This window comes from Triticum dicoccoides, chromosome 4A (genome assembly GCF_002162155.2).
Source record: "Triticum dicoccoides isolate Atlit2015 ecotype Zavitan chromosome 4A, WEW_v2.0, whole genome shotgun sequence".
NCBI lineage: Eukaryota > Viridiplantae > Streptophyta > Magnoliopsida > Poales > Poaceae > Triticum > Triticum dicoccoides.
In genome coordinates, this window is record NC_041386.1 from 609,846,417 (window position 1) to 609,854,029 (window position 7,613).

Sequence of the window (7,613 nt, forward strand, 5' to 3'; positions counted from 1 at the left end):
CCTGCTAGTGGTGTCCATATGAACAGTGCTAGTGATTTTAGTTGCAAAAATTAGATAGTGCTAGTGATATGTAGCTGCATATTTTGACAAATCGCAGTGTTACAAGGCTGACAAATGGCAATGTTATTAGATAAACAAATGTCAATCTTTCCAGTTTGACAAATGGCAACATACCCAAAATGACAGATATGCAAATCTTACCCAATTCTTCGTACGTGGTTGCACACGGGTCATGCAAAACAACCGTTTGCGTTGAAGGGATGCAGAAATCCTGCTCGGCACATTTTCCCTTGGCTTCCTGGGGAAACTGTCGGTTTGCATACGGGTGTTCTAACTAAAACGTTTGCGATGAGTGTTTTATATTTAAAAACCATTGACGTTTTTTCAAAAGAAAATTGTTTGATAAGTCTGTACATTAAGAGAGAAAAACGCAAGTTCGTTCAAACCATATCTTTCATTTAGTCACACTGCGAATTTATATTCAAAAAAACTATTTCCGGCGGCGGAGGCAGCGGCGTGTCATGCCGTCATTGTCGTTGTCGTCCTCCGGGACGCCGTTGTTGAAGTCTTCCAGGCAGCACAAAATGTTCTTCACTTGTAAATCAAACATCAGGTCATCGCGCGATCGATGGGCGGGGCGCGGGAGGACGGCAACTGGTATCGCTAAGAGGTAGCGGTTGACGGCAGCGTCCCATGCCGCTGAGGGGGGCGCGCGCACGGGCATGGGTACGGGCGCGGCAGGTGCAGCCAAACGCATGGGGACCGGCGCCGCGATGGGTGGAGGGACGTGCACGGGCACAGGCGCGCTAGCATGTACACGGGCTCGCGCAGGTCCACAGAGACCTCGCTGACGCCCGCGGCTTCCAGCTCTGCGATAGTGCTCGGCGACCAGCCCGTCAATGCTACGGGGATGGTCACTGGCACGGGCGCGGGGATGGGAGCTGGGATGGGAGTGGGGGCAGCAACCGCCACGGCCATCTCGTTCTGGGCCATGTCCATGAGGCCCCAGTCCTCCTTATTTTCTATCTCCTCCGACTCGGAGTCGACTTCACCAAACTTGAAGAGTAGTGGCAGATGATCATTCTGTGCCATGGCGTTGGTGGAGGTCTGTGGGAGGGAGTGGAATGGGAGGCGAACAGTAAGGCCGTCCGTATTAAACAGCGGCTCGGGCGCCATTAACGGAGAGGAAGGCGAGCGGGCCATGAAAGTCAAAGGGCTCGCTTCCCAATGAGCCTGCGTGGCGTACAGCTCGCACGCTTTCCGGTGAGCCTGTGCATTGGAGGACAACTTGCACGCCTCTCGGTCAGCCTGCGCACCGGACTACGCTCGCACGCCTCCCGTTCAGTCAAGGGCAAGCAGTTGTCCGCACGGCACCTCCTATAGCCATTAAAACCAAGACACGTGGCATCACATGAATGGTTAACAGAACGAGTTTGAATTATACAAACATTTGAGATATTAAAGTGGCAGCTATTTTCTCAAAATGCCTTTGTTAGCTGTCATTATTCGAGTGTGCCTTCTCTCAAAATGGACACAAAAAATACCACATCATGTCGGGTGCCATTCCATGATAGCATGCCAAGTTTCATGAATTTCAAACAAGTTTTGGATTTACTAGAATTTAAAAACCAGGCATCTCAATGTTTTGCCGGCAATCAACAGTTCCCTGGTGTTTGAAATTCATTCCTATTTTTTGCATTGGACCTAAGCATGCACCCAAGGACACAGAATTGATTTTTCAACCAATTTATATGCACTGGAGCATGTGCATGATGTTCAAATTTGAATTGTGCACATAAATGCATTGAAAACTTAGTTAATTCATAAAAATGTCCAAAAGAACCCCGGAAAATCACAAAAATTGACACAACACTCCTATTGTTCGATATTGACACAAGAAAATTTTGGAAGCAATAAGAGGCAGTGGATACCGTTTCGTCCCCAAAGGTGGGGCATTCCCTACCGAAACCATGATGCTTGTTGTGAGAAGCTCTGATTTGTGAGAAGCATATACCCAAACCTGCCCTAAACGGGACAAAAAATTTACCACAGCATGTTGATGCCGCTCCATGAAAGCATGCCAAGTTTCATGAATTTCAGATGAGTTTTAGATTTATTAGAATTTAAAAACCAGGCATCTCAATGTTTTACCAGCAATCAACGATCACTATAAAAAATATGTCAACTTGCGACTATCACTATTGGTCACTGAAAGGTCAGTGTTTTTTATTTGCGACCTTTTTTTACCAAAATAAATGGTCAAAAGCTGGCAGTCGTAAACTGAAAATTAACGACCTTCTCACAACAAATGGTCATGGATTCTATGACCTTCTATTTTGGTCCCTAGTTGTCTGCCCAGGACACGTCGGATCCGACGTGGCAAGCTGACGTGGCAAAATTGCAACCAATTGAATTGGTCGTCGGTAAGATTCATCCCGGTCCAATTCAGTGTTCTACATGGGCCAAGCCCATTAATTCAGCCTTTTATAATATTTTTTTGCTTGATGTTTTTGGGCCTTTTCTATAATGGGCCTTTACCTTTCCACATAGTTTGTTTCCTTTTTGTTTCTATTTTCTATTTGAGTTGAGGCGTGCTTATAATAATTCTAAATAGCTTTTCAGCCCAGGTTATTTTGGGCCATGGCATTTTAATAGTACAAGTATATTTGGGCCGTGGCCACTATCAGGTCCAGTAAGAACATTTTTTCTAGGAATTTAATGTTCAAGTAAAATGTACACAACACATTACAGGGAAATAGCACATACACCAACAGATAAATTTTCATTTCACTCCTACAATAGCTCACTACAACATAGACAGTACATGACACTTCATCCTTCAGTTTTTGCCAGGCACTAGATGAGTACATCTCACTTCAAATAAACAGTACTGTTCTCGGAAGCAAAATACGCCACCACACGCCATGGTGCGCCATCTTACTCGATCTGGCCTCAAGGAACTAGCAGCGCTGCTTGCTCCTTTGGCCCAGAGCTCCTTGCTGTAGAGGATGGCTGAAACTCGGATGTGGAGCTCCCTGCACATGACATAGTGTCAATGCTTGCAGCAACAGAAAGAACTCACATACCATAGAACTTGCACAGTAATGTATCAACCACCAAACAGTATGAAGCAAAAACGAACAAGAGGGGGAGGAGTTTATACCTGATCTTCTTGAGCCTCTCCTTAAGCAAAAGCATCATCCAAGGTGATCGTCTAAACAAGAACACTCCTTACGATTCTGGAAATGGGCCAACACAGTAGTAGTGAAGCTATGCGGGGATCTTTCTGAAGCAGTTTATCGCTTCTTGGAGACACCAACAGTCTTTCCTCTCCTGCCCCAGTAGTGACGCAGACCACGATGGTTCCTGGGAAAGAGAGCAAGGTTTCAAGCATAAGTGATTGCTCATACATCTATGCACTAAGTTAAAATGCTACTGCAACAGTGAAGTTTTAAGGAATCGGCCATCAGGCATCAACATACATCTATTGGAAACAGAGCATTGTTATACAAATCAGCTGGGTCACATACAAGGTACACTATAAAGGTATAAATGAATACATTGACAATCATCAATACCAGATTGCAAGACATAACAATTATGTATCTAAGCAAGTCGACAATGGCATAGGGCAGGATATAAAATCTGGATACAAGTAATAGACAAACGAGTTCCAACAGATTGACTGAATTGAACTGCTATATAACCAACTTAGAGCTGGCAGAAGTTGTAGGTAAATAAACATCCATAGAGCTAACAGTAGCAAAAGATGACTTCGGTCTCTGCTTGACTAATGAATCAGTACATCGTCAAGTGAAAAATCATGAAGATCACACTATGATGTCCCTAACAACAGTAGAAGCTCAGAGGTGTGACAATATTTCGTAATATATAAGCCTTGGCTACAACTTTCCGCTTAACATGCAAATAAAAATCAACCACTTATTGCTTATTTCATGCTTCAATTTTTATTTTCAGTTTTGTTAGGATAATCTGTATGCATAGGTACAGTCCTATACTTGTTTGGGAAGTCAAGATATTCATGTCAAGAATTATATAGAGCCAAACAATCATTTAAGCATAGAAGGCACGTCATTTCTATATATAAAAAGGGCAACCTGGTGCATGTAGCTCCCGCTTGCGCAGGGTCCAGGGAAGGGTCCGACCACTTTGGGTCTATAGTACGCAGCCTTTCCCTACATTTCTGTAAGAGGCTGTTTCCAGGACTTGAACCCATGAACTAAAGCATATTCAGCAAGCTACCGAAGCCAACAACTATGATTACTTAAGAAGGAAAATTGTCATCATAAGCCTATATTTCTTCTGGTTGCGCTCATGCACCACGAAACAACTTTAAAAATATAGAACCAATCCAGTACGGGAAATTGATATGTAGTAGAGTTGCCTTAACTAATATATTCTGCTAGCTAGTGTAATGAGATGGATGCAAACTCAGAATCTTTCTTAGCTTAAATAAGAGAAGATGGAAAAAAGAGCAGAGTCGAAGCAGGGGTTGATTGGAAGAAGTATCACTTTGTTGAAGCGATGCGAGGCTTGGCTTGGGTGACTAGCAGGTCCAATGCTGAAATGTTATTGAACATGAGGAGCGACAGTGACAACCCCACTGAAGAAACCACATATAGTCCTTTGTTGCGGCATCAGAAAACATGTAAGTAGCGAGCACATCATCTTGTAAGTATGAGGAAAACAAAATTGTTACAAAATTCAATACATACGAAAGAGATATGCATCCTTGAGAGGCCAGGCAGACAGACACAGAAATAGCCCGGCGTGTGTATGCGTCTATGTAATGTATAACAAGAAAATAGCAGGGGCGGATGTATCTGTACTTGTGCATTGCAAATGCAGATGTGCAGACTGAATTTTGTTCAGAGTAAATACATACAGACAGATAGACGGTAAATAATACTAGATTGGATGGGATCGACCACGAGAGTAGTTGATTCATTCTGTTGTAATATATTAGCTAGTGTAATATATGAGACTGTCAACCATCGAATTACAAAAGAAACAACATGAAATTGTTGTTATGGCCAAGCAGAAGAAATATCCTACTAATAAACAGTGATATATCAGGAGAATTATTAAAGCATAGAATTATCCACAATGGCCATATGAATACAGGCATCTACAATGGCTAGGAGGATCAGAATACTGGCTTGGTTTCTCTGAAGAGAAATAATAGAGCTCAGCATGTTCATTGCCAATCATCTGGGGAAAGGATCATCATATCCTCCAAATCGAATGGCACATTGAAAACAAATAGAATGTTGTAGTAAATCTAGCACAGAGAAACCTACATCTGTTTGGAGAATTTGAGAATTACTATGACTCATACTCGATGGCCATATGAATAGATCCACTAGTAATCAGTTTTCACCGCATAATGGGCATATCAAAACATTAAAAAATACATCCATGGTGCCAAAGAAAGATAACAAACTACAAAACAGTAGCAAGCAATAAAGAACAAATATCTGTACTACTGGGCAGATCAGAGTCCTGGCTTGGTTTCTCCTAAAGAGAAATTATAGCGCTCAGCATGTTCATTGTCGATCATCTGGGGAAAGGATCATCATCTCCACCAAAGTAGTACATGTCCGTCAAGAAATTTGTAGATCATAGCTTAGGCTGAGCTAGTTAATTGTTTATCATCTAGGTAAAGGATCATCCTTATCTAGTTCAAACCAAGATAGGTACAGCATATAAAATGTAAAGAAAAATAAAGATAAAATATATCAACACAATGGCACATCTTAAAAGCATGAGATAATTTTGGAGGTACTAACGAAATTTCAAGCACCTAATTGGAGTACAACACAAAACAGAACAGAATGCAAGTACTAACACCACATGACAAAAGTACTAAGGCACTCCTTGCTACTTAAAACCAAATCAAGGTACAGAGCACAGCCAGGCCAATAGTTCAGCAGCGGTGCAGTACGGTCTTGCTGCTGTTGTCAAGTGCCATGGGTAAATGTCAAGAAGAATGTTATTGTAGCCATTACATCTGACAAGGGTCTCTGTGATGGTATCAATTCTACATCTGTTAAAGTCAGCAAAGCACTCCAGAAGATGACTTCTGGTAATTTGGTTCATGGTTTTCTTCTGTTATTTATATGGCTTGTACTCAGAACTATGGCTCATAACTCTAGTAATCAGGCCAGAGAAAGAAAGCAAGTATGTCATCTTAGGAGAAAAGGGGAGAGTTCAACTCATCCGTGACTCCAACCTGTCGATCAGAGCAAAGGCAGCCGGCCTAATATATCTCGAGATACAAATGGAGGCGCAGCGAACAGATCTCGCGATGCAGCGAGGGGAAGGGAGAGGTGGGACGGAGGGGATCTTACAGAAGAGGATGAGGCCCCCGAAGCCGGTGAGGGGCATAGGCGATGCGACGGATGGAGAGGTCGAGGCAGGCATCCCACATGGCGTCCAAGTCATGGTGGGCGGGGATGGCCTCGGCGGTGGCGCCGCGGCGGGAGCGGCAGGTGGCACGGGCGCGGGTGGAGCAGCGCCGGAGTTGTCGCAGGCGCGAGGTAGCAGGTCGCGGGTGCGGCCCCGTAGAGCGAGACTCTCCTGGCCGTGGCGGCGCGGCCCCTCGGCGCCGCGGAGGCGGCTGAGAAGGAGGGGAACGCCGCCGAGGAGGCAGTGGTGAGGGCGGGGGAGGCGGAGGCCTTGAGCGCGAACACCATGGGTGTGAGGGAGGGGAGGGAGGAAGGGGTCGACGGCGGCGGCAGCGGTGTGCGCGCGGGGTTGGATTGAATTGCGCCAGGGTGAGGGGAGGGCGCGGTGGTGTGCGGCGGCGGCGTGGGTCGTCGACGGTGAGGGTGGGGCGTCGGCTGCGGGAGTGGATGGGAGGGGTGGGGAGGGGAGGGATCTGGATCTGGATGGGGGAGGAGGGCGGCGGAGGAGGGATTTGGATCGGGGAGAGGGGGACACCAGCTCCCTAGGGTTTCTCGGGAAGGAGGGGATCGAGAGACGCTGGATCAGCAGGAGGACGGATCAGATCGAATAAAGGGGGTGATCCGTGCGTCCTGATTGGTTCAAAAAATGAGCTATTAAAGATTACTCTTCTTAGTGCTAAAAACAGGGGGGTTGACGCAGCTACCCAAAATATTTCACAAAATGGCATCACTAAGATTTTTACTTAAGTTAGACCACCTTTCATGGATGATTACCAATTTGATTGCATTTTCGATCTTTCTAGCTATTTTGTGAAACAGCCAATTCGGCAAGAAGCGGGTCAAATTTGAACTACACTAGATGATACCACACACGTTGTTGCGGGAATGTTTTGCAATATATTCGGTTAGAATTGGTTGTATGGAACATGAATATTTGAATAATATATAATATGAGAAGCTGAAAATAAATATGATATGTGGTGTTTGATTATTGTATAATGTAAATATCATAATAGAATGTAAATTCTCATGCATGTTTGCATGTTGAGGTGGTTTTTATTATGCATGATTGCATGTTGTGGTGGACCTTCCTCCATGCATATTGAATGATAAGGTGGCATACTTGCATGTTGAGAGAAATAGGCTAGTGGGGGCTAGCTATTTAGATATAGAAGATGTGTTTTA

General features: G+C 44.5%; 1 long non-coding RNA gene and 2 other non-coding genes across 5 annotated transcripts; all 3 read right to left on the reverse strand.

The window, feature by feature from the left end:
- Nucleotides 1–2,688: 2,688 nt before the first annotated feature.
- On the reverse strand, nucleotides 2,689–6,908 carry LOC119287301. 3 transcript variants are annotated; one of them, XR_005140813.1, is made up of 4 exons: nucleotides 6,372–6,899; nucleotides 4,534–4,645; nucleotides 3,164–3,366; nucleotides 2,689–3,035 (listed from the first exon to the last, which is right to left on the reverse strand). It is a non-coding gene; the product is annotated as an uncharacterized LOC119287301 (long non-coding RNA). The 3 variants fall into 3 exon arrangements; XR_005140812.1 differs by having other exon boundaries at nucleotides 3,164–4,645; nucleotides 6,372–6,908; XR_005140811.1 differs by lacking the exon at nucleotides 6,372–6,899 and having other exon boundaries at nucleotides 3,164–6,365.
- LOC119290273 lies at nucleotides 5,163–5,257 on the reverse strand. The gene has a single exon (XR_005141846.1). It is a non-coding gene; the product is annotated as a small nucleolar RNA Z103 (small nucleolar RNA).
- LOC119290274 lies at nucleotides 5,511–5,606 on the reverse strand. The gene has a single exon (XR_005141847.1). It is a non-coding gene; the product is annotated as a small nucleolar RNA Z103 (small nucleolar RNA).
- Nucleotides 6,909–7,613: the final 705 nt, after the last annotated feature.